We start from the raw sequence: 26,501 nt of genomic DNA on the forward strand, positions 1-26,501 counted from the left end.
ATTATGTACCACAGTGGTGCATAAACTTTTCCAGCCGTGCCTGCCCCAGGCTGGAAGTGTGGTGTGGCACTCCCTTCCCGCCCCCATGGGGCTAGCTCTGGCCCCAGGGCACGATCCCTAGGAGGGCGGCCAGTCTGGAATCAGTGCCCAGAGCTGAGAGGCTCTGTGTCCCATGCTCACCCTTCCCTGCTGTCCCTGCAGTTACACTGGTGACTATGGAAGCAAGGGAGTAGCTCTGATTTTCTCCCATCTGGCACCCTTTGAACAACACCTGCCGGGGCAGTAATGACAGCAGCAGCCTATCAGGCCTTTGTCTTTATTGGTTCATCAGTGTCACATGACATTTGTTTAACAAGGAGCCTGCCTTTGCCGATGGTCTTTCTCAGGGCCTCCTTTATGTCCTTGTTCCTCAGGCTGTAGATGATTGGATTCAGCAAGGGGCTCAGCACCGTGTAGAGAAGGGAGGCCACCTTGTCCTGATCAAGTAAGTAGCTGAAGCTGGGCCTCATCTACATGAAGAGGAGGGAACCGTAGTACAAGGCAATGGAGGCCAGGTGGGCAGCACCAGCAGAGAAGGTCTTGCGCCGGCCCTTGGCTGAGTGGATGAATAGGCCGGCAGCTACAACGTAGCCGTAGGATAATGAGAATGCTGACGACGACAGTGCCACTGACAAAGCCAAAGAGGATGGCCTAGTAGGTGTGGCTGGAGTCACAGGAGAGGCCCAGCAGTTGTGGCACATCGCAGAAGAAATGGTTGATGACATTGGAGCCACAGAAGTCCAAACGGAAGGTGTGGCTGTGTGGGCCACAGCATTGAGGAAGCCACCCACATAGGACCAGGCTACCAGCAGGAGGCAGAGCCCTTTGGACATGGTGGTGGTGTCGTGCAGCGGGTTGCAGGTGGCCATGTAGCAATTGTAGGCCATGACCGCCAGGAAGATGTCTGCCAAGCCAGAAGGACTGGGCGGCACAGCTAGCCAGGGAGGTGCCCCTATAGTCTAACAGCAAGTCAGCCAGGATCCGGAAGGACAAGCTGCCAGTGAAGAAGTCCATGGGGGTGTGGAGGTGCCTAAATTCCCTCTAATCTGCTCGGCCGTGCAGCAGACGATTAAGCGCCGCGCAGGCCCTCAGGGCTGCAGTGAGGAGAGATGCCTCTTCCCCAGCCATGCCGCAGCCGGGGGAGAGGCACCCAAACCCAGCGCTGGTCCAGACCTACCGTGGCCGGGGGAGAGGCGCCTATCCTGCAGTCCCAACCCTGGAGCTTCATGGCGGGGAAAGGCACCTCTCCTGTCCACCAGCCCAGGTGCTGCTGTGGGGAGAGAGAGAGCTGGTGGGAGTCCTTTCTCCCCACCGTAGCCCTGGGGCAGCCTCCACCCCAAACCCCTCATCCCTGGCCTCGCCCCAGAGCCCGCAAACCCAGCAGGAGCCCTCACCCCCCACCCCACACTCCAACTCTCTGCCCCAGCCCCTGAGCTCCCTCCTGTACTCCGAACCCCTCGGCCCCACACCCATCACATGAATTTTGTTATATGCATCAAATATGGAGGTCACACATCACCTCCATATTAGTGCACATAACAAAATTCATTCCACAAACGTGTGCGAAAAATTAATGGGAACACTGGTTTGTGGCCTCAAGCAGATTCCACTGTCATGTCCTGTGGTGGCATAAATTACCATAAAGGGCACCTCGAAGACAGGTGAGCTGGTGGGTGGTCACTCAGTAAGGGGCCCACACTTTCCTTGACTTTCTTCTTGTTGCTAACATACCTGAAGAAACCCTTCTTTTTACTCTTAACATCTCTTGCTAGCTGCAACTCCAGGTGTGATTTGGCCTTCCAGATTTCACTCCTGCATGCCTGAGCAATATTTTTATACTCTTCCCTGGTCATTTGTCTAATCTTTCACTTCTTGTAAGCTTCTTTTTTGTGTTTAAGATCAGCAAGGATTTCACTGTGAAGCCAAGCTGGTCGCCTGCCATATTTACTATTCTTTCTACACATCGGGATGTTTGTCCCTGTAACCTCAATAAGGATTCTTTAAAATACGGCCAGCTCTCCTGGATTCCTTTCCCCCTCATGTTATTCTCCCAGGGGATCCTGCTCATCAGTTCCCTGAGGGAGTCAAAGTCTGCTTTTCTGAAGTCCAGGTCCGTATTCTCCTGCTCTCCTTTCTTCCCTGTGTCAGGATCCTGAACTCGACCAGCTCATGGTCACTGCCTCCCAGGTTCCCCTCCACTTTTGCTTCTCCTACTAATTCTTCCTGGCTTGTGAGCAGCCGGTCAAGAAGAGCTCTGCCCCTAGTTGGTTCCTCCAGCACTTGCACCAGGAAATTGTCCCCTACACTTTCCAAAACCTTCCTGGATTGTGTGTGCACTGCTGTATTGCTCTCCCAGCAGACATCAGGGTGATTGAAGTCTCCCATGAGAACCAGGGCCTGCGATCTAGTAACTTCCGTTAGTCGCCAGAAGAAAGCCTCATCCACCTCATCCCCCGGTCCGGTGGTCTATAGCAGACTCCCACCACGACATCACCCTTGTTGCTCACACTTCTAAACTTAATCCAGAGACACTCAGGTTTTTCTGCAGTTTCATAGCGGAGCTCTGAGCAGTCATACTGCTCTCTTACATACAATGTAACTCCCCCACCTTTTCTGCCCTGCCTGTCCTTCCTGAACAGTTTATATCCATCCATGACAGTACTCTAGTCATGTGAGTTATCCCACCAGGTCTCTGTTATTCCAATCACATCATCATTCTTTGACTGTGCCAGGACTTCCAGTTCTCCCTGCTTGTTTCCCAGGCTTCTTGCATTTGTGAATAGGCACTTGAGATAACTCGCTGATTGTCCTGCTTTCTCAGTATGAGGCAAGAGTCCTCCCCCTTGTGCTCTCCTGCTCGTGCTTCCTCCCGATATCCCACTTCCCCACTTACCTCAGGGCTTTGGTCTCCTTCCCCAGTGAACCTAGTTTAAAGCCCTCCTCACTAGGTTAGCCAGCCTGCTTGCAAAGTTGCTGTTCCCTCTCTTCGTTAGGTGGAGCCCGTCTCTGCCTAGCACTCCTCCTTCTTGGAACACCATCACATGGTCAAAGAATCCAAAGCCTTCTCTCCGACACCACCTGCATAGCCATTTACCTGTTTGGACAAGAAGGAGCTTTGGTCCCCCCACATGATACGGCTATAGATGGGGTGTCTGTGCCCGCTTTTGTGTGGGTGGCCAGGCCCAGCCCCTGCCCTGGCTTATGAAGCTAAACCCTGATGAGAGAGCGCCTGGCAGCAGAAGGCTCAGCCACCCCCAAAGCAGTTGACGGATGGTGGGGGAGTGTGCCTGGGGGAAGCTGAAGGCAAGAGAGTGCTGCCTACAAACCCATCACTTATTTCCGGGGGGTACCGCACACTGTGCAACATACATCAGGACGCAGGCGAGAGCTGTCCCCAGGGGTGGGCCGATGCCTGTGCTGGAGTACAGAGCCCCTGCTGTACCCTGAGCGGACAACTTGTTTCTGGTGCTCCTTTGTCCCGCTTCTGCCAGCAGGCGGGAGCGCGGAGCATAACACACATACCCACCCCGTGTGGGGGAAGCTCTGTCCTGCAGCCACCAGGATGACACCGCTGAACTTCTGGGCTCGGTCCAGCTCCTGGACACCTGCAGAGAGAAGGAGACTGAGCCCAGGCTGCTGTTAGACCCCAGGAGGGGGCAGCGGGAACATGGCACCACCTAGAGGAGTTTAATGAGCAGAGGAGCAGCTGGTGCCATAACCGCCCTTGGAGAAGCCAGGCGTTGTTCCCACTGGGGGGACTCACGCGTTGTTCCCACTGGGTGGGTCCCAGCCCAGCTCCTGCCTCACAGGAGTCCCCATCTCAAAAACTCCAACCCCAGCTGTGCTAACCGCCTGTCCTTGGCAGCCTCAGCAGAGCAGCATAGTCGGGCCTGCCCCTCTCTGCCCAGAGCAGGTCCCCCTGGGCAGGCTGGTGAGGGGCATTGACAGAAGGTGAAGCAAGAGACGTTTGATCTGCAATCAGTTCCATCCCCTGGCTGTGCGTCTGTCCGTGGGGCTGGTCCAGTCGAGCACCCCCCTCCCGCCCCCTGCAGCCTCTCCCTAAACTGCTGTCCCAGGTCTTTTGAGCCTGCAGAGTCTGAACAGAGCTCAGACACTGCGGTCCCTCGGCACACGCTCGGGGCGCATAGCCTCTATTCAGCACCCCATCCTGAGAGCTCTGACCATGCAGCCCCCTGCCCAGCCCCTACAACAGTGGTCTCCAAACTTTTGAGGGTCACCCCACCCCTGTCCTCATGTTCGTGCCTCCATTCCCCCCCCACCCCCTGAGCCAGGGCCAGGAGCAGGGCCAAGGCTCCTGGGGGAGGGGAGGAAAATGGATGCAGACAGGTGTAAGGGGGCCAAGGTTGGGGCCGCAGCTGGGCATGAGTCTGGATCCAGAGCCACAGCCAGTGACCAAGGCTGGGGACGAGGACAGGTGCACGGCTGAGAGCTGGGTCTGCAGCTGGGGGCGGGGCTGGAGCAGAGCTGGGGGTGGGGCGGGCCAGGGCTGGGTGGTGCTCCCTCCTGTCCCGCTCCCCTCCGTGGGGGCTTGGGTTCTGAAACATGGATCCATCTCTCCTCCAGTTCACCCCCTAGGACTGGCCCATCCCCTTCCCCTCTGCTGTCCAAACTCCCTATGTGTGCCTCTCCAGCCTCCCCCAGGAGTCCATTTATAACCCCCAGTTTAGTCACCCCTCTTTCTTTGTCCTGCTTCGGGAATTTCCACTCCCCAAAACCCAGCAAATCAACTTGGCCAGACTGGTTTCCCAATGCGAGCACCCTCCTTAGCATAATTATTGTGTGGTCCGAGCACAGTTGTTAAAGTTAAGAACTCCCCATTGCCCTTGGTCTGGTGTGGATCCTGTCCACAATGAATACTAGGGCTGTCAAGCGATTAAAAAATTAATCATGATTAATCGCACAATTAATCACACTGTTAATAATAGAATACCATAATAAAATAAATGGTATTCTATTATTAATGCTCAAATAAATGTGTTAGTCTCTAAGGTGCCAAAAGTCCTCCTTTTCTTTTTGCAGATACAGGTGTTATGGTCACATGTCCTGTGAGACCCCAGCCTTCATTCTTCCAGCACTGACCTGCACGTATCCAGGAAGTTTTGCAAATAAACAGAGCCATCTACAATCAATTGTCCTAGTTAATGGGAGCCATCAAGATTCCAAGCCACCATTGATGGCCCACACTTTGCTTAATTACAACAGGACTTCAGAATAATACTTCATATTTCTAGTTTTAGATACAAGAATGATACATACATACAAATAGGATGACCACACTCAGTAGATTATAAGCTTTGTAATGATACCTTACAAGAGACCTTTTGCATAAAGCATATTCCAGTTACATCATATCCACACTCGTAAGCATATTTCCATAAACATATAGAGTGCAACGTCTCATGCCATAACCAAGCACTCAGCCTGCGGTATCAAAGACGATCTCCACAGATGTGTGGCAGAACACTGTGAAGGCTCTGACGATGGTCACGGAGGCCGAGGCTTTGGAACAGGAAGCAAAGCTGGTGAGCATAGCTTAGAGTTAGCCAGAGCCCATGGCCTGAGTCTTGCCAATACAGACTCTGTAAAGAGGGAGAAGCTCTTAATTACACACCAGGGTGGTGCCAACACATCCCAGCTCAACAGCTTCCTGACAAGAGGAACAGATCTAAAAAGCATGAAACTGTTAGGTGATGCCAGGAGAGCAGATTGTGGAGAGACGTAGACAGCTTGTAATCGATGTCTGGGTGAAAAGTCTAGGGAAGGGCAAGAAACAAGCTGTGGAACAAAGGACAGAGTGGTGGAGGTTCGCGGATAGCGAAGTTAGTCGAAGATATAAGGATGAGGTTCTGCAGAGGTTGGACAATGACCACAACGATACCAAGGAGGTTTTGGGGGAAAATATCAGATTACAGGAAGTGTAGAAGCTCCCTCTGTCCAAAGGAAAGGAGGGAAATTTCACGGCAAGGAGATGTGGCATCCAACAATGGGCAGGAGGCAGGGAGGAAGAAGAAGAAGTAGGACAGGCAGGCTTAAGCAATAGCAAAAAGTCAGACTGGTGGAAAGTGATGAGGAAACAAGCTGGGAAAGAAAAAGGTGAAAGTGCGGTGGGTGGAAGCTAAAGGTCAACCATTTAAAGGTTTTTATGCAGAACTACTAACAAAGGAAGGGGGGAAGGAATACATAGATTAGCCAAGATTAGGCAAAGAAGCACAGAGCATTTAGGAGATGAAAAGGGAAGACTGCTTGTGGAAGACGGTGAAATCACTAGGCAGAGGTTTTATGAGAAAATGCTCAGTGAAGAGACTGTGAAGAAGCTGGTGAGGGAAGTAGGCTCAAGCGACAGCCTCACAAGACCTGTCACCACGATGGAGACTCAGCTAAAGATGGTGAAATGGGGCAGCACAAGAGTAGGGAGAAGTAACGGCGGCTCCAGTGAGTCATTTGCTGTGGGGCAAATTATGACTGGGGGAGCACAAGCTAAAGGGGAGGACATATGCCGGCTCCACATGTCTCCCCTGCTGAGTGACACACTCCCCCGCTCAGCCCAGGGCCGCCGCATTCTCCCCACCCCACATTACCTGCAGGGAGAGGTCCCGGGGAGGTTCTGTCTTTCTCTCCCTGTGTCTTCCCCCTCCCCCAGGCAAGTTTGACCCACTCTCCCTGGCAGTCGGGCAGGGAGCGGGACAGAGCCGCTTCTGCATGAGAGAGCCTGGCTGGGAGGCAGCTGGGGCTTGGCTGCAAGGAGAGGGAGTGGGGCTCTGGCTTGCTCGGCCCCTGTCCCTGCAGCAGGGCCCGGATGGGGGGTGGCCCGCTGCCGCCCCAGTTGCCAGGGTCAGGGGTGAGCGAGCCAGAGTCCCCTCCTGGGCAGAATTCCCTGTCTCGGTTGTACTGAGCATGCTCACAGGAACTGAGCCGGCTCAGTAACATCTGCTGATGCTGCTGCCCTCACTCTGCCCTTACTTCCACTCTGACTCTGCTGCCTGCTCTTTAGAGGGTTTCAAAAGGGGCCAAGTGAGCTGGAGTCCCCTCTTCCCCCCATGCAGCCGAGCCCAGGCAGGGAGCAGGCTACCGCTCTCAGGCAGACGTGGCTCTTTCCTGTTCCCCGCCCAGCTGCCAGGGAGAGCAACCAATAGGGGGAAGAGGGGGTGCAGGGAGAGAAAGTAGAGCCCCACCCTTCCCCTGGCAGGCCAATGGGGGGGCACTTGACCCCACATCGTGCCCCTGCACACACACACGCATTGCCTCTAATGGGGTGATGCAGACTTGAGCTGGGAAACGCTTGGACGATGGAATCGAGAGCCAACCTGGCTGCATGGCAACCAGACACGGCAGCGTGAACCTTGAGCTATCAGCTCTGTGTACACTGACTCCCTGTAGCAGAGACACTCATTTAGTCCGTGTAAAGAGACACAGGCCAGGAGTGCAGGGACTGCCCCCATTGCTAGACTGGAGGCTGAAACCAGAGGCAAGACCTACCGGAGAAAAGGGGATCTCAGTGTTAAACAGGCCCCAGGGCTGTTCCCTGCAGGAATTAATCAGAATTCCCCTATCATAGAATCTCAGGGTTGGAAGGGACCTCAGGAGGTCATCTAGTCCAACCCCCTGCTCAAAGCAGGACCAATCCCCAATTTTTGCCCCAGATCCCTAAATGGCCCCCTCAAGGATTGAACTCACAATCCTGGGTTTAGCAAGCCAATGCTCAAACCACTGAGCTATCCCTCCCCCCAACCATCCCTCCCAGAGTGAGCACTCCCTCCCCCCCCCCCCCGACTCACAGCTTTACACTGCAACCCGTATCATTCTCCTTGGGTTTCCATGGCAGCCACTGCCCACCAGGGCATTCAGAAACCCTGGTGCCAAGATACAGGGCACTTTTTTTTGTGACTGGCCCCTGTCCGAGGGCCAGGGAATCCTCACCCCACCCTGAGCGGCTTTATGACTCTGGCACAGAGCAAGCGTTTCTCCCCTAGCTCCCCACCCCATCCAAAAACACAGCTAGAGACTTTCTGAATACAAGCACGTAGGCAAGACACCTGGAAGCCTCCTCTTCCAAGCACAGTGCTGTGCTCTGGGGACACGTACTGGAGACCCTAATGACTATAATCCACCCTCAAGCTGCATGGCTTCAGCCAGACACTGAAGGGGTCAGGAAAGATTTGCCCCCCACTGATGCTCAGCTGTAATCTAGGGAATTATTCCATCTTCCTCTGAAGCATCAGAGATCTGGCCACTGCTAGAGATGGGATCTTGGTTGGGGTGGGCTGGTGGTTTGAGGTGGTGCAGAGAATCCTCTCTCTAGATGCCCCCCATCAGAACCTCCCCCTCCCCGCAGTGTCTCCTGCCCACTGGCAGGCCCCACTAATCAACGCCTCTCCCTCCCTCCCTGCACCTCCTGCCTGCCATAATCAGCTGTTTCTCGGCACACAAGAGGCTCTGGGGGGGATGGGGGAGGAGTGAGGACATGGCACACTCTGGGGAGGGGGCAGAACAGGCTGGGAAGAGGCAGGGTGGAAGTTGGGCCTTGGGGGAAGGGGTATAGTGGGGGAGGGGTCTGGGGCAGATCCAGGGGGCACATTATAAAGTCAGCGCCTGTGCAGTGTGTGTCCCCTGCCAGTGGGCCGATACAGGGGAGGCTGGTTGTCTGTGGCCCCCAGGGTTGGGGGCATGATGACAGCGGGGCTGGCTGCCAGTGGGAATGCCCAGAAACTTCTCCCACACTCCGGGGAGAGGGCACAGCACAGTTTTGGGGGAAGGGGCATTGTGGGGCAAGTCCGTGTGCACTGTGGGAGCTGGCAGTGACCCCGGGGGGAGGTAGGAGAAGCAGGGTGGAGTGGAAGAGGGAGGGAGGGGAGAGTCTGACTTGAAGGTCGGGGGTTGGCTCTGTATGGGGCAGTAGAAGGGAGGAAGGTGACAGCCCTGGGGTGAAAGTGGGGGGTGGGTGGGCGGTAGCAGGGAGATTGAGGAGAGCTTTTGTTTGAAAGTGGAGGTTAGTTGTGTGGGATGCAGACAGTAGGAGGGATAGGAGGAGAGCCCAGATGTGAAGGTTGGGGTGGGGGCTTGAGGCTGGATTGTGGTAGCCTTGGTGTATGTCTCAGTGGCCCTTTCTCCCTGCAAAAAGGGCACCAGCAATTTTCCTCCCCACACTCCTCCCCAGTAACTTTACTGTTTCACTTGAAGTCATGAGGGGTGGTGAGGCAAAGGGAGAAATAGGCTAAAGAAACTAACTTTTTAAAAAGTTTTGTAAACATTATTGTACCAAAGTAGAAAATCCAGCTTTCAAAAAATGTATTTATGAAACATAACTTTGCGTGGAGGAAGTGGTGTTGATGATGCGGAGTTGCAGGTGCAACTCCACTGACTGCTCCATCCGGGCTTAATATGGCTCATAAATGTGCTACCTAAGCACTTGTGTTCAGGGCCCCAAGCAGGCCCTGAGTGTTTAAACAAAAAAGACAAAACTAACAAACAACCCCCCTCCCACACAAATAAAACAAATTCAAGAGTACTCTGCATATACGGATGCTAGCCCAGTTTGTTCTCTATGGGCTGAGTGGAGGTCTCAATCAAGTGTGGCTTCAAATATCTGATTTTGTATGAATAAAGGTTTTCATCCCCATCCCAGCAGTGCCGGGTATACTACAGCGGCATTGCGCCAGGCCCACACTTGGAAGGGGCCCATAATGACTATATGGGGGCCCTCAAATATGTTTGGCACCGGGCCCACAAAAAGTTAGATAGAGAGAGCTTATTCCTTCACTCTCCCACTTCCCGGGCCCTTCTCGCATGAACAGAGAGCAGCCATACCTGAAGGCCGAAGGTGCAAACCATTCGATGTTCGTTGGGGTGAACTTCCAGCAAGCTTGAATCCAAGTTCCTTTTTTCTTATTTTCGAATCCCAACTTACTTCCTGTTTGCCCCTAATTTATATAGTAATATTCTTAGCTATACCTTAACAAATCATTCTACTGAAATTTAACTAACCAATCCTAACATATTGTAACATGATTAGCTAACCAATTATGTTAGCAGAGTCAGGATGAGCTCCACCCTGACATCTGGTGGTGAGGTGTGGCAAGTTGTGGAAAAGAACTTCAGGGGCTGATCTCATTTGCATAGGCACACCCACCCCAACTAGAATGAAGCCATAACTGCCCAAATGGTCACTTTGGCTGTTGTGGGATCCCCAGTGTCTCTGTTATTGAGGCGGGAAGAATAAATTGTTATTACCCTGATTATGGGAACTGTGCTTGGAACTGTACTTGGCCTTTTGTTATGATGGAGGGACTCACCATCAACTAAGTAGCACTCGCTAGGCAAGGGACATGGGTTCCAAAATTCTGTGAATTGAGAGAGGCTTGAGATAGGTATTAGTACCTGGTGGTGTGGGCCCTCTTGTGATGGCCTGAAACACCAATTGTACCTCTGTCTCTCTCCACTGTAGAATGTCAGAGCTAATTTTGGGTGGATTAAGAGTTTTGCTACAGGTACTGTGCTGAATTCACTTTGGCCTTATGGTGCACCAGCACTAAGGCTCCCACTACTATAAGCTGGAATCACTGAGCACGGTGTCAAGTAGTGGGGAGCCGGAAGATCTAGAGTGCAGCAGTGCCGTTCGTGGATAGGCTGGTGGAGTGTTTGTGAGATGGCAAGGTGAGCTGAGCAGATCCATTCGTGAGACAGCGGCGTGTTCGTGAGACGGTGAGCTGAGCAGAGCTGTTCATGAGACGGTGAGCTGTGCAGAGCGGAGCCGGTCGTGGTGGAGCAGAGCCCTGTGGGGCAGTCAGCTTCAGGACACGTAAGGTGCCCCTTACCTCTTTCCCCCCACACACAGGCACATTTTAGCCAGACTGGGGAGTAGCACTCTGCAGATGAACTTTTGAACTCTGGGGCTGGACTTTTTGGACTTTGGGTGATTTGTGGATTGCTGGACTCAAGAAACTTTTGGGTTCTGGGACTCAAGAACCGAGGGAAAGGACATGGCCCAATTTGCTGGGGTGGGTCTTTGCTCATGGTTTGGTTAATGAACACTAGTTGTGGTGTTTCCCCAATTTAATGCTGATGTCGTTTACCTCATGTTATTAAAGATTCTCTGCTACACCGAGACTCTGTGCTTGCGAGAGGGGAAGTATTGCCTCTTTGAGGTGCCCAGGGGGTGTGTAAGATTTTCCCAGGTCACTGGGTGGGGGCTCGAGCCAGTTTTGCATTTGCTTTGATGAGAGGGAGCCCCTGTGTACTGAACCCGGCCCTTGCTGCTATCAACTTGGCCTGGCAGAAGGGTTACAATTATATGCCACCACCTTAATTAGTTTACACCCAGCAAAATTAATTATACAGCAGACAGAAACAATCACAGAACCAGACAGAGACCATGCCAATAAACAATAGCAAAGTGGGAACTATAATGACAAAACAATACAGAAGTGAGGATTTCACAACTACATCTATAAAGACATAAGGGTTTCCCAGCTGTATCTATTGATAAGTGAGTTCTTACCAGACAGAAAACTATCAACCTAAATTTCCTTTTACATCTTCTAGGCTCTTCCCTTTCTCTGGAGGTGATAGATCGGATCACCTTCCTAACAGCCCCAGATTGACTAGTTTGGAATGTGAGGATGTGACCCTTCGCTTCCCAGTTTATGGCTGCCTCTGCTGCTTAGCCAAAGGCCTTAGCCTAAGAACAGGGCCTCAGACTGTCACAGTGAGAGAAGGCCCTTACACAGATTCTTTCTTGTATACCTCTATTACTAGCTAAATAATAAACATATACCTACATTCTTAGAGTATAGGCCTTTACAGACAGGCCTGAATATCTATATCCTAACACTCCACCCCGTTTTTAATTTTGGGATCCTCCTGCCCAGGTGTTAGCCGATGGCCAAGGATGTTTGGTGAGGTGCCAGCTATGCCCGTTTTATACCATCCGTGACTTTAACCGCTAGGACGCACTGTCCCTTCGCGGCGGGCAGCCCGAGCTAGGCTGACGGATGCCCCAAGGTCCTAAACACCCGTGACTTTAACTGCTAGAGCTCAGAGCTCCTTCGCAGTGGGCAGTCAGGATTGACTGACAGGCGCCCCAAGAGTTTGCCCTGTGGAGGCGGCACAACTCAACGCTAGGCTCTTAGTACTCTCACCTAATGGCCAGGCTTTAAAGCCAAAACGGCTGAGGTTCTTTAATTGTGTTGGCTGCTTTACAGTAAACCAGAGAAACAAGTCAGGCTTATGCACAAATGGTTACCAAAATTTATTAAACTAGATTCTAATCATGTGGTTACAAAATTGCTAGTGCCTACTTATTTAAATGTAGAGATGTTACACACACAAACAAGTTACAAAACTGAAGCCACAATCCCAAAGAAAGAAAACAAAGTATAGAGCTCTATTTCAAAATATGTGTACACTAAAGATAGGAGATCAGGTGTGGGTGCTTCTTACCCTCCTTGCATCTCTCGATTCCAGCGGTGCCAAGCCAGGATCGGTCACTCAATTCCGCGGAAAGACGAATAAGGGACAAGGCTTAGGGACCCTCTTAGCTGCAGAAGCCTTGGGAGGCTGTCACTTATCTGACCAGCAGATAGATAGTGAAAAGCACTCAAAAATCATGGTGCTGTAGGTCCCATACTTATACCTCTGTACTCCTTTATTCTCTTTCTCCTTTCTTATGCCAAATTGGGGCTGGTCTGTCTGGGCGACACCAGCTCTCGCAAGAGTAGTTTACACTTGCAAGGGAGAGAAACAATAAGTGTCGACTACTGGACATTCCTTTTATCAGGGTAAATATTTTCCCACCTATGATGTTGGGGTGTGTGCATCACGCTATTTAGTAGGGGCTAAGAGCCATGTCTGTCACAGCTTCTCTGTCTGCTGTGAGCCTAATCATTGTATATGTTCCCAGAGGCACATTGGAGCAGCACACCTGGGCTTCTCACAGCTTCAAAGGCTGTGCTGGAATTTATGTTAAGTGCCCTGTTGTTTTGGCTCCCTTGTGTTCCCAGCAATGCTGGTCTGAGAGGGGGGGGGGGCTGGCTGTTTGGCTACACCAGGTATCCCAGGAAAAGCATAGGACATATGGCGACACACTTTCTGATAGGGCCAGGCATCAAGGTGGAAGGTGTCGATGCTCCATCTGTCCCACTGCCCCTTGTGTAGTACCATGCCCTCCACCTTCTCTCGTACGGGCATACTACACCTATTAAAATTAGTGTTCCAGACTTCCCAGTATAGTGGGCCCGAGAAGGTTGGGTCCAGGTTGTCTAGTACACTTGGGGGGGGGGCTTACTACATTACTTATAGGTTATAATTAGTGGCTGTTCTCTAGGGGGTTGTGCCCCCCTTGATCGTTTCCATATGCATACTATATAGTTAACAATACATCAGCTGCTATGATAATCCACAGCAACACCGAGAGTCCTGACCACTGCAGTATGGTCCAACATCCTGGCCACCACCAAAAACACTGCTTCTCCTCCTTTGATAAGGTTAAAATTTTGTCAGTGCCATCCTGTAGTGTATTGTAAGTGTGTCCAACTGTTGGCGCTTGCAGCAAGTTGCTCTTGTAATCTTTGTGTACTTTTGTCCATATTGTGTGTCCATTGAATATCCACAGTGAAATTTGGTATTGTCCAAACCAATTCAACTACTTTGTACAGTATGGGGTAGTAGGTGCCGGTTCGATTGTTTACAACAATTAAGTCCACTGATCCATTGGTGCACCATAGTCCAGGTGGCAGTGTATAGAAGTTCATAATTTGGTCATACACTGGAAGGATTTTGCCTCCTAGTGTTATATTGCAGGATTGCATACATTCCCAACAGAATACACTGTACCCCATATATATTACCCCTAAATGCCCCCCCTTTGCAATAGGCCATTGATCCTGCTCCTCCATAGTCACAGGAGAGGGGCACATCCATATTCCTCTTCTGGATATACAACTGCTTAATGTGATGACAGTCCAATTTACCCCATTCCACCCCCCCACCACCTATTTCCTAGTGGCTCCCAACGCACTCCCCCTTCCCTACTTACTCCCATAGGGTTCAAGGGAACCACCTTATTTGCATTTCCTTCCCATGGTATCATAGTAACAATTGCACAAGAACTGTCCCCACAGGTCGGGGATGTTATTTTCCAGGTAGATGGGTATGTTTTTGCAATTGTGGATAAATATGGGCTAGCCTCCCGATTTAATACTGAAGGCCATTGTTCTGACCAAGCATCTCTCATAATATCCATTAACATTATTAGCTGAGCATTTTGAATACCTACGCACACTTCTCCCCATGTTAGTCTTCTGAAGCCATCCCCTACCGATGTCACCAGGTCCCCTGCCCAACGATTTAACTGCAAGTTTACCTCTACTGCTGTCCTCCACCCTGTGGCAACTGCCGATTGTTGCTGTGCCATTAATTCATTAATTTGTTGTTGAAATTTCATATTTTGGCTTACTAATTGTTTGGTTACCCACTTGTCCCCCAGATTCCATGTACCCAGCATAGTGTTCCCCGCTGCCCACAACCCCCTTTTCCGACGACGATTCCAGGTGTGTCCCCTCACCCATGCATTGAATTGTTGTTTCAATCCTTTTATGTACATACTACAATTAGGATGGATTTGGTCCACCCACCATTCCTTGGGGCGTCCCACCCATGTAATAGAGTGAAAGGACACGTTAAAAAGTGCTGGCTGCACCTGCTCCCACAATGGCTCCCAGACATTTGCTCATCGGGGAATATTCTCGGCTCCAGGCTGTGGCCACTTTAAATTTGGATTCTTCCAACTTGGCATCCATATCACCTGTAGGGTTACATTCTGTAAAATGGTTAACTCATCATACACCCAGCGTCCCAAAGGGGATTTTACGCCTAATGTAATATGTACATAACAATCACACCTTCGGGGATTATCTTCCATGGAAGTACCATTGTGGTTACATATAGTAACATCACACCCTAAATGTGGGGCCCTATTTTCCCAAGAGGGATCGTTTGCTCCAGGACACTAGAGGGTTATATTCTTTGGACCCTCTGTAACAAACCACATAGCTGGGTAACTGTGTTTTCCACTATCGTTAATCATGGCAGCACCCAGGGAGTACCATTCGATATTTTCTGATGAATTTGATATTCTCCACCAGGTTGGGATTCCCCCATCTAATCCATAAACCATATACCAACACTGCCCAATTCCTGTTGGAGTATTAGTGGTACATCTTTCTATGGGGAGATTCTCATAGTCTTCATTAGCTTTATTGCCACAGGTTGCATGTGTAGCCGTCCATGTGTTTCCTCCTTTTGACACTTCACATCGTGGGATCTGAATAGAATTTGTAAATGTGACAATTGTGATTAGCACTAGTAATTGTTCCATCCAGGGCCAGAGAATTTTCATCCTTTTCTCCTTTTTGAATTAACCTGTAATACACACATAACAAAATGTACACGTCGCCTTTCCCAATCCCCTGTTTGTACCTTTTTATTTGCATGCAGTGAACCCACTTTCATCCTCCATTCTCTGTACCCAGTAATAGCAGACTGGGCCCTAATTGGTCAAGGACAAGGTAGGGGCCCTTCCATTTAGGAGCTGGTGTTGACCTGGAATCTTGTACATCACTAGATCTCCCACCATGGGTAGATTACGCTCCCCAGGCAGGTCATACCATGTTTTGACTCTTGCTGCTCCTTGCTCGTCTTGCCAGGCCACCGCCTGCTTTTACATGTTCGATTAGAGTTAAAATCCATTCTTGTGTTAAGCCGTGTATAGTGACTTCCCCAGGTACTGGGGTAAGTAGATTTTCCCACCGTTCCATGAGCCTTCTCATGAGCGCTTCATATGGAGAAAATCCTGTGCCCTTATTCTCATTAAGTCAAAGGGCAGTAACTGACCAGTTTTTTCCTCCCATTTCTACTCCCTTTCTTAGCTCACTTTTAATGGTGTGGTTCATGCGTTCCACTTGCCCTGCAGCCTGTGGGTGATAAGCAATATGGAACAACTGTGTGATTCCAGTGAAGGCCGATAGCTCCCCTAACAGATCTGACTGGAAAGCTGCTCCTTGGTCTAAGTCAATCACCTTTGGGACCCCCCAGCGAGTGAATACCTCATTTACCAGTTACCCGGGCAGTTTGATACTTTATGGGAAAGCTTCCACCCACCTGCTGAAAGCATCCACTACCACCAACATGAATCGGTTTTTCCTGTGATCTGGTGGTAGGGGTCCTGTGTAGTCAATTTGTATTCTTTCCCATGGTCCCCTTGGAGCTTGTCTCATTAATTCTCCCCTTAGCACCTTGTGTGGTGGGCTGTGCCTGGCACAGTCCAAACAACGTTCCAGATGTGATTTTAAATCAGCTGCCATTCCTGGCCACCAGCAAAACCTTTTTAAAGTTCCCAGTGCCTCCTCAAACCCGGGGTGTCCCCCTGCCAAGCTTCCATGCACCCAGTTTGTCATAAATATAAAGGGAAGGGTAAACCCCTTTAAAATCCCTCCTGGCCAGAGGAAAAATCCTTTCACCTGTAAAAGGTTAAGAAGCTAAAGGTAACCTCACTGGCACCTGACCAAAATGACCAATGAGGAGACAAAATACTTTCAAAAGCTGGGAGGAGGGAGAGAAGCAAAGGGTCTGTGTCTGTCTGTGTGATGCCTTTGCCGGAGACAGAACAGGAATGGAGTCTTAGAACTTAGTAAATAATCTAGCTAGATATGCGTTAGATTATGATTTCTTTAAATGGCTGAGAAAATAGCTGTGCTGAATAGAATGAATATTCCTGTCTGTGTGTCTTTTTTGTAACTTAAGGTTTTGCCTAGAGGCATTCTCTATGTTTGAATCTAATTACCCTGTAAGGTATCTACCATCCTGATTTTACAGAGGTGATTCCTTTTTACTTCTATTAAAAGTCTTTTTGTAAGAAAACTGAATGCTTTTTCATTGTTCTCAGATCCAAGGGTCTGGGTCTGTGGTCACCTATGCAAATTGGTGAGGATTTTTACCAAACCTTCCCCAGGAAGTGGGGTGCAAGGGTTGGGAGGATTTTGGGGGGAAAGATGTTTCCAAACTATGTATTTTAAGGAACCCAGATAAAGTTTGGTGGTGGCAGTGGAAGTCCAAGGGCAAAGGGTAAAATTAGTTTGTACCTTGGGGAAGTTTTAACCTAAGCTGGTAAAAGTAAGCTTAGGAGTTTTCATGCAGATCCCCACATCTGTACCCTAGAGTTCAGAGTGGGGAAGGAACCTTGACACAGCTTAAGAAAGCCGTCTGACTTCCCTGAGGGCACAACATTACTGGTCCCTCAGTTGTTAAGACACACCAAATCCCTTCCATTAGTTCCACCTTTGGCACATGCCTGTCCCCAAGTTTCATGATGCCTTCCAGTCCTGGGTCAGATTCCTGCAACTCTCGAATTCGCCCTCCCCGATCTGTCTCCACCCCGCTTCTTGTTAACACTGCTACAGGCACTCTCTCTTCTGGCTCCCAGGGCCATGGGGGTGCCTCTGTTGCAGCCCGCTTGGCCTCTACATCGGCCAGATTATTCCCTCTGCTTAGGGGTCCTGTTTTCTTGTGTGCCTTTACCTTTACCACATTGATCCGTGTTAAACAGTGACTCAGCTCCTCCACTCGCTTCCACCAGGTAGCATGCTTGATTGTGGAGCCGTCTGTTGCCCTGAAATGATTATCCACTCACCATCTCAGCATTAATGTGGCATCACAAAATACATAATCTGAATCTACCACCACCCAACATTCTGGCTCAAATTTGGGATCCACTTCATTTAAAGCTGTTAGCAAGGCTGCCAGTTCTGCCTCCTGAGCTGACTTTGCTTCTAGTGAGAAACCAGTGGTGCTGACTGTCTCATTGCCTCTGATTCCCACAACAGCTAAGCCTGCAGTTTTCCGTCCCCCTTGATACCTACAACTTCCATCCAAAAACCATACCAGTGTCCCCTCCTTTACCTGATTGGGGTTAGCCGCCCGAAACACCTGATGTTGGGTTTTACCTGGGCTGGCTTCACGTTGGTGTGGGGTGCCAGCCAGATGTAATCCAGCTACCCAGACTATGGGTTCCTTTAACACTTCTGCTTTAATATTTTCTGCCTGTAGAGCCAGCAACCATTGGGCAATATGCTGCCCACTCACTTGTCCCTGTAAGATTGTGTGCATGTTTAACAGCCACAGGGGGTCATGATGAGATTGGACTATTACTTTCTGCATTCCCGTGAGGCATTTGAATTTCCCAACCCCCCAGTAGGAGCACAACAGAACCTTTTCACACCATCCATACTTCAGTTCCACAGCACTCAAAAGTCAAGAGGCAAAGGCCACAGGTCGGTCCTTTGCTCCATACTCCTGTGTTAATGGTAGTGTCCAATGCCAATGGTAGTGTCCGATACCAAAGGGTACAGATAAAAGAATTTCTCCCCATCCGGGAGGCCAGCACTGGAGCACTGGCCAGATTTTCCTTTAGCACTCTCACTGCCTCAGTACACTCTTCTGACCATTCCCAAGTTGAGGCTCGGGTTAGGTCAAATAGAGGCTGGGCTATTTCTGCATAATTGGCCACAAAATCCCTGCAAAATCCAGTTAGACCCAGAAAACTTTGCAAGCTTTTAACATCTGTAGGCAGTGGCAGGGACTGGATCAGTTGCACCCGTCCCTTATCAATTTCCCTTCCCATCTGAGACGCTTCCACTCCTAAGTAGGTCACTCTTGTCTGTCCCATCTGAGCCTTTTTCCCATTGACCTTCAATCCTTCTCTTGCCAAAGCTTGAAGGATCTGCTCGGTTAGTTCCCTGTCTTCTTCCTCTGTCCCTGACATTAACAACAGGTCATCTACATATTGTATGCACCTTGCTGAATCCACCCTCTCCAGAGCCTGTCTCATGTATCTGTGAAAAATTGCCGAGGAGTTCCTATATCCCTGGGGTAGGACTGTCCAGCAGAAGTGACTGCCCTCCCATGTGAATGCAGTTTTATACTGACACGAGGTAGCTAGTGGCAGAGACCAAAACCCATTAGCTATGTCCAAAACAGTGAAAATTCAGAACTGGGGTCCAATACAGGCAACAGTAATGGAGCCATAAGAGGCCAGGATGGTGGAGATGGTGGCCACCAGGTTGAAGTCCATGACGAATAAGATGTCAGCCTGAGTGGGCCGTTGTTACTTGTGAGACCTGGGTGGGAAATGGTTTTTCCACCCTGCAAGTATTTTTCAAGAGTTAGAAATTTTTCCCCATCTTGAATCAGGACAAAAAGTTGTAATCTCAAAAAAATTTTGCAAAGAGAAAAACTAATTTTGTGGGAGGTGGTCAATTGAAATGTTTCAATAATTTTGAAACAGTTCATTGCAATTTCAACTTCTTTTCTTTTCAGTCCAGTTAGCTTACATTTAAAAAAACAAGTTATTTTGAACTGGAAAACCAGAACTTTTCATTTTGAAAATGTGGAAATGTTTTGACAATTTTGAAATTTTTTTCCTCCACATTTTCTCAAGTTGGGAAAGTCATCAAAGCCAACCTTGTTTCATGAACAGTTGTGATGAATTTGCATTTTTCCATTCAGAACCAATTCTTGGCAGCATCCAAGCACTTCCAGCAACATTCTGGATGTTCCTCAAGAAACACAGCCAATACCTCTTCTCCTCTGGAGGACTGAGCGGTGGTTATGATGGACCTTAATGTGGCTAGTCCAGCAGTGGGTTTGGAATCTGACATTCTCCCACTCACAGTGGAGGTAGCAATTTGGCATTCCTGTCATAGAACTTCCTCTGTTCTTGTCTCCTGGTATGTAGCTCTTTGATAAACTACTTCAGCGTGCCTTGATTATGGCTCAAGAACTTTTTCATATGTTGGTGCTAGGTTTTTGTCCTTCTGCCCACAAGTATCTCAGCTGGGGATCCAAATAAAGCAGTGATAAATGGGTTGCAATACTCTGACAGTACTAAGTTTGGGATCCACTGAATCTGCCACTTTTTGTTTTCATCTGCTCAAGTTTTTTGCTATTTGTACTACTCTTCTGCTAACCTATTTGATTGTGCATCGAAAGGATGTGACATAACATGGCTGAACTGAGATATCAAAGGGAATGGTTAAATTGAGCTATTGGCCTTCAAAAAACTTGACAATGTCGTACTGAGATCAACTACCAGTATTTTCTCATTGTTTCCTTGTGCTCCCCTACCTGTCTGCATCCATCTGTTGTCTCTTGTCTTGTCATATACTCACATTGTCAGCTTTCTGGGGCAGGAACTATCTGTGGTGTTTTGTACTGTGCCTGGTCCAAAACTGGGGCCCCTACATGTTACTATAATAAAAATAATTTGTGACTTGTGGGCACCTTTATCTGTGATTCTTCTGGAATCACATGATGAGCTACCTGCAATTCACAGTGTTTGTTATTACATTGCTACTTGATGTGTTGTGCAACATTTCAAATTTTTTTTAATTGAGTAGTTGTCCACTAATAATGGAGGATCATTCCCACTTAATTCAAACAGATCTGTACCAATTTTAAACCAAAGGCAAACAGAGGTTCTTGTTTCCTCACCTGACTGCAGATTCCACACTAGGATACCTTATCTTCAAAGGAGCATTCCTGCCTGGCTGGAACATGGCATCTCGGGCTTTGTTCTTACACTTCTCCATACCCAGAAGAGCACTGTGGATAATGCTTAGTATTTGTGATCTCACGCTGTGTGGCATCATGACAATGGTGTCCTTTGGACAGAATCCCATAAGATGCAGGAATTCCATCACTGTATTCCCAAAGGGATTTTGTGTTTGGAAGGACCTGGGATTTTTTACATAGTCCATCCTTCTAGAATTACTCTCGCAAGCTCTGATAAGGTTGGCTCATTTATCTGTGCCTCTAGGCTACTGAGCTCTGCCTTTGGTTACTCTGGGTCAGAGCTAGGGCTCTTCTTAAAAGACGCTTCACAAATCACAGTCCCTTCTGCCCCTGAATCAATTTTAAATCTAACAATAGCACTGCAGATTTTGAGATTAACAGCCCAGCCTGCTCATGATGCTTTCTCTGGACACAGATCTCTGGAAAAAAAACCAAGGGAAGGTGAGTGAGGTCATCTCCTTAATTCCTTTGTTGTACAAATATGTTTTCACTGTCATTGTTTCTTGGTTTTCTTGCACATTTCTACTAGCTGAGCAGACCTCACTTGCCCTGAGTCTGCCTTTGCCTCACCTACCCCCTTTTTCCCATGGGAACTCTACGCTCTTAAAATGATGCTTCCCTTTTCCCCATGGGAATGTTTTCTTTCCTCCTTCTCACATCTGCTGCCACTATTTTCTTGCTGGGTGATTTGTATCCACTTATTGTGGCACCACCCTGACTGAGCCATTTCTAGTGGCTATTGACAGTTCCAGGAGGGTAGAGTTAAGGTTGTGTGGGGAGGGTATCATAGAATCATAGAATATCAGGGTTGGAAGGGACCTCAGGAGGTCATCTAGTCCAACCCCCTGCTCAAAAGCAGGACCCATCCCCAATTAAATCATCCCAGCCAGGGCTTTGTCAAGCCTGACCTTAAAAATTTCTAAGGAAGGAGATTCCACCACCTCCCTAGGCAACGCATTCCAGTGTTTCACCACCCTCCTAGTGAAAAAGTTTTTCCTAATATCCAACCTAAACCTCCCCCACTGCAACTTGAGACCATTACTCCTTGTCCTGTCCTCTTCTACCACTGAGAATAGTCTAGAACCATCCTCTCTGGAACCAACTCTCAGGTAGTTGAAAGCAGCTATCAAATCCCCCCTCATTCTTCTCTTCTGCAGGCTAAACAATCCCAGTTCCCTCAGCCTCTCCACATAAGTCATGTGTTCCAGACCCCTAATCATTTTTGTTGCCCTTCGCTGGACTCTTTCCAATTTATCCACATCCTTCTTGAAGTGTGGGGCCCAAAACTGGACACAGTACTCCAGATGAGGCCTCACCAATGTCGAATAGAGGGGGATGATCACGTCCCTCGATCTGCTCGCTATGCCCCTACTTATACATCCCAAAATGCCATTGGCCTTCTTGGCAACAAGGGCACACTGCTGACTCATATCCAGCTTCTCGTCCACTGTCACCCCAGGTCCTTTTCCGCAGAACTGCTGCCTAGCCATTCGGTCCATAGTCTGTAGCTGTGCATTGGGTTCTTCTGTCCTAAGTGCAGGACCCTGCACTTATCCTTATTGAACCTCATCAGATTTCTTTTGGCCCAATCCTCCAATTTGTATAGGTCCCTCTGTATCCTATCCCTGCCCTCCAGAGTATCTACCACTCCTCCCAGTTTAGTATCATCTGCAAATTTGCTGAGAGTGCAATCCACACCATCCTCCAGATCATTTATGAAGATATTGAACAAAACCGGCCCCAGGACCGACCCCTGGGGCACTCCACTTGACACCGGCTGCCAACCGGCTGTTATGTACCATAACTCTTAATTTCTTAGTTTTCAGAGGTTTAAATTTAATCTCTCTCCATGATCTTGAAGGGCACGAGGCACTACTGGGCAACCTTAACACTGCAATAGCAAAGTTTTTTGGCAGTTAATTTTCACTAGCTCACATTGCCGTGCCGGTTAGATTTGCCTAGTCCAGCGCTAGCTAAGATATTGGCTGTTTGTTCTGAAAGCTCCTTGCTGAAAACCCCAGCTACTAGACAATCTCTGCTGCACAGTGTCCTTGATCTTGGATGCCAAAGCCACAATGCTCTGCTTGTTCATGTAGAGCTTGGGCAAAGGCTCCCATGTTTTCTCTGCACCCTATTGTGAAACCTCATCTGTTTGCGTACAGAGTTCCTTTTAGAGAATGAAATGCTTGTCCGGCTTTTGAAGAAGGATGTGACACATATTTTTATTTCCTTCCTTGCAAAGGCAAATGATTTTCAGTCCCCATTGCATAAGCTAAAACTGAGCTTAGTGTTACCCTTCTGTGACACATGGCTAGAAAGGGTTAAACATCCTGCAAAATAAATAACCCTCAAAAGACATGTGGGGAGATAATGTTTGTGTTTTTACATATGTATGAGTAGGGTCTGACAATGTAATCAACAGTCCCTGTCTATGCTGTATTCTGATAATTCAGAGGTCAAAAGAAGATCCTTGCATTTAAATTAATTGTAAACATAGGATATCTCGGCATTCATCTCTCTTTGAAATGTACTGTGAATGGCCTTATGTTAATTCATATAGCTAAGTACTGGTGATGGACCTCCTTCAAAGTCATCCTAATTACCTTTTGTTCCCTGAAGAAATTCCAACTTGTCAAAAGACATGAAATTGTATAAAAGATCCTTGGGTCCTGATTCTGTCATCTCAGATCTGCTTAGGCTTCATCAGGGGAAGTTTGAGTCACAAGACTGAAGTCCCAGTTATGCTGGTACACCCTGAATATGAGATTTGGACATTGGACTATGACCTATGAACTGAATTCTAAAGGAACTCTTTGCAAAGCTCACCATCTCTGCTGTGAATCTGAACCTCAATGAATTGAACTCATGTCTGTATTATTTTACATTCCCCCTGAGGCTCCACAGAACTGACAGTCGAAGGGCCTGGCCCAAAGCCTGTTGAAGTCAATCGAAGGGCTCCCACTGACCTCCAGAGTCTTCGCATCCAGCCCTAAGAAAGCTGAGGACTCCAGGCATTGCCAGAGTTGCCTCACCACAGCGTTCTCAGGGAGATCTGAAAGGGGCTGACAGACAACCAGATTGTCCACATCACATGGTCGGTGTCTAGAGCAGAGGCCTAACAGTCCTTCCAAAGGGCAGCAGCCCAAGGACTTTCTCCCTGAGCACTGGATTTTGCCTGCTGTCCTTCACCAGCCAGGAAACTTGAGTCCAACCCTCAGATCATAGCCCTGTGCTCCCCCAGCAGAGGCTGAAACTCAAGCAGAGAAGATCTGGCATTTCGTCCCTCCAGACCTTGCTCGGCCTTCATGCCGGGAGATTTCTCAGTCCAGATCTGAGCCACCCTATCCACCATGTTACATGGAAAATCCTCTCGGCAGGACACAACTGGATTAACCCAATGGAGATAACTGAATGAGCCCAGTCCCCATGTCAAGCCCTCCCTCTGGGATTTGCACCATGGCTTGCCGGAGGTAATTAAATCCTCTCTGGCCTCTGTTACAGCCCTGGCTGAGTTCCCTTCTAGTGGCTGATCACCAGTCAGATCTATTGGACCCAATGTCAGGATTCCCTGTGCTTTCAAGCCTGCTGGTTCTGAGCAGCCTCCTGATACTGTCTCTAGCTTTGAGTTCTCAGCACACTCCCGGGATGCAGATGTCCTCTCTGGTGCCCATTTTGGCATGTGAGATCCCACAGTCATACTGCCCTCCACCCCGAGAGCAGTGCTGAGTCCCCCAGGCCTCCCACCTGTAGTTTATGCATGCTGTCCCCAGAGCTGTGCACTCAGAAGTTTAACTCTTAGAGGACACATGGCAGATAAAGCAAGGAATACAAGCTTTGCAAAGGAAGTTCTTAAACACAGACCCTGTAGACAGCACAGGAGAAATTCAGATGTAGACAAAACAATGAACATCTGAATGCAGTTCACCACCTTCACCTCCTTGGAATTCTCATCCCTCCTGAGAGTCCTTGGGGCTTTAGCCAGTGTCCTAAAGGAACAGCAAGTTGCTTCTTGCCCCGATGCCTCCAGCCATGTCTTGTCTTTCTGGCAGTGAACTGGCTCTCCTTCCTTAGAGAGCCGGTCTCCTTTAAAAGCAGATTTTTCCTGACACCATGTCAGGTGGTCAGCTGGAGAAAATTGCAGCTCTTTAAGTCGTGGGCTGAGATTGGAGAGCGGGGAGAAGGAAGAAATTCCAGCCTCCCTTCTTCTCCCCCTAAAAAGTCTTTGGGAAGAGGTAAGTCCATTCAAAACCCTATTGTTCAAACAGGGAAATCCACTCACTGCTGATGGGGCCAGAGGGCCAGAGCAGCCTTGATTGCCCCATTTCCCAAAACATAGCTTCCTCCTCACACACCAGATGGATGATCTAATTCACAAGGACCATTACAGTCACTAATCGTGGTCATAACACCACAGCAAAAGATAACTGGACACAGACGTATTCCCTAGAGCTGGCTGGAAAATGGAAATCCCTTTCCGTGGACAATGTCGCATATTTGAAAAATTTCCATTCCAGGAGGAAAAGACAAACATGTGACATTATTTGCAGGAAGGGATCTCAAGTAAATTCCTTTGGAGCTTTTCAACTGCCCCTCTGGAAAACACTTGTTAGTTTCTGAAAGTGAAACTGACAAGAGCCTTCCCACCTAGCTGCAACAGATGAAGAGCCCCACCACTCACCCTGGCACCTGGCTCTGGCAGCACAGCCATTCAACCTTCCTGGTTCCCCCATCTCTGAGAGCCAGAGAAGCAGAGAGGCAGTCAGGGCATTCAGCCTCCTCAGCCCCAGAGCTGGGGAGGAGGTAGGGAGGCTGAGAGCTCGGGCAGCACAGAGTCAAGGCACTACAACTGGGCACCCCCTCTTGGATGGCTTTTGTCAATTTCACATTCTGAAATTCAGATAAAATTCAGGCAGTGAAACTGACATGAGTCTTCCAGGCTGGCCAGCCAGGGAGATGTCCTGCTGAAAACTCTGGACTATGCAAAAAGGGCATTTTCCCACAGAAAGTTTCCGAGCATCTTCCCCAAAACCCCACAGCTTCTGCAGGAGATTCTGGCCATTGTCAGCCACAGGCCGCTGGTGCCACAGTGCTATGAGGAGATGAGGCTGATGACAAGGGCATACAGGAGTCCCGCTCACTCCCAGAGGCAGCCATTCCTTCCAAGGCAGGGCTGAGACATGTTGCCAGGGCTGTGTGAAGGAAGTGTGCCTGTCACACAAGAGTGAAAGCATCTTGCTACCACCTGCCCTTAGCATGAGGGAGCTTTGTCTGTGCCTGGTGGGGGTCAGCTCCCCAACTCCATTAGCCACAAGCAACACAATCACTCCCCTCTAGACCTCCCAAGCCCTGCAGGCTCTCTATAGGCTAGCAACAGGCACCCTCCAAGCATCCCACTGGAGTGCCCACCCCCTGGCCCTCTAGACACTCACAGACTTCACCAATCTGCTACTTCCAAAGAAGCCATATGGCCCAGCTTATCAGTTCCACCTCAGACCACCACTCTGCTCAATTCACACGACTTCAATTTGTTTATAGTGAAATCAAATACAAGTTTATTTACCAAAGCAGAGAGATCCAAATAGTAGCAAGTGGAAGTACTGGAAACAAATGACTACATATAAAACAAAATCATAACATGCATTCTAGAGCCTAGACTTAATTCACAAGATACTCTCATGTCTTGTAGAATATTGCTCACCCAAAATCCTTGCAGAGTTTTATAGCCAGGCTGGCTGGGACCCTCCTTTCATGAGAAGAATACAGTCAGTTGGCCTCCTTGGTGAAGAATTCAGCGTGTCTCTTGCACACCAAGATATACCAGC

General features: G+C 49.1%; 1 long non-coding RNA gene and 1 pseudogene across 1 annotated transcript; both read right to left on the minus strand.

Moving 5' to 3' along the window:
- Window positions 1–302: 302 nt before the first annotated feature.
- Window positions 303–5,590, minus strand: LOC140913234 (olfactory receptor 9G4-like; annotated as a pseudogene).
- A 9,213-nt stretch (window positions 5,591–14,803) lies between these two features.
- Window positions 14,804–26,482, minus strand: LOC140913801 (uncharacterized). Its single transcript, XR_012159660.1, has 3 exons — window positions 26,378–26,482; window positions 17,629–17,719; window positions 14,804–15,474 (listed from the first exon to the last, which is right to left on the minus strand). It is a non-coding gene; the product is annotated as an uncharacterized LOC140913801 (long non-coding RNA).
- Window positions 26,483–26,501: the final 19 nt, after the last annotated feature.

The sequence above is a fragment of the Lepidochelys kempii genome, chromosome 6, assembly GCF_965140285.1.
Source record: "Lepidochelys kempii isolate rLepKem1 chromosome 6, rLepKem1.hap1, whole genome shotgun sequence".
NCBI classification, from domain to species: Eukaryota; Metazoa; Chordata; order Testudines; family Cheloniidae; genus Lepidochelys; species Lepidochelys kempii.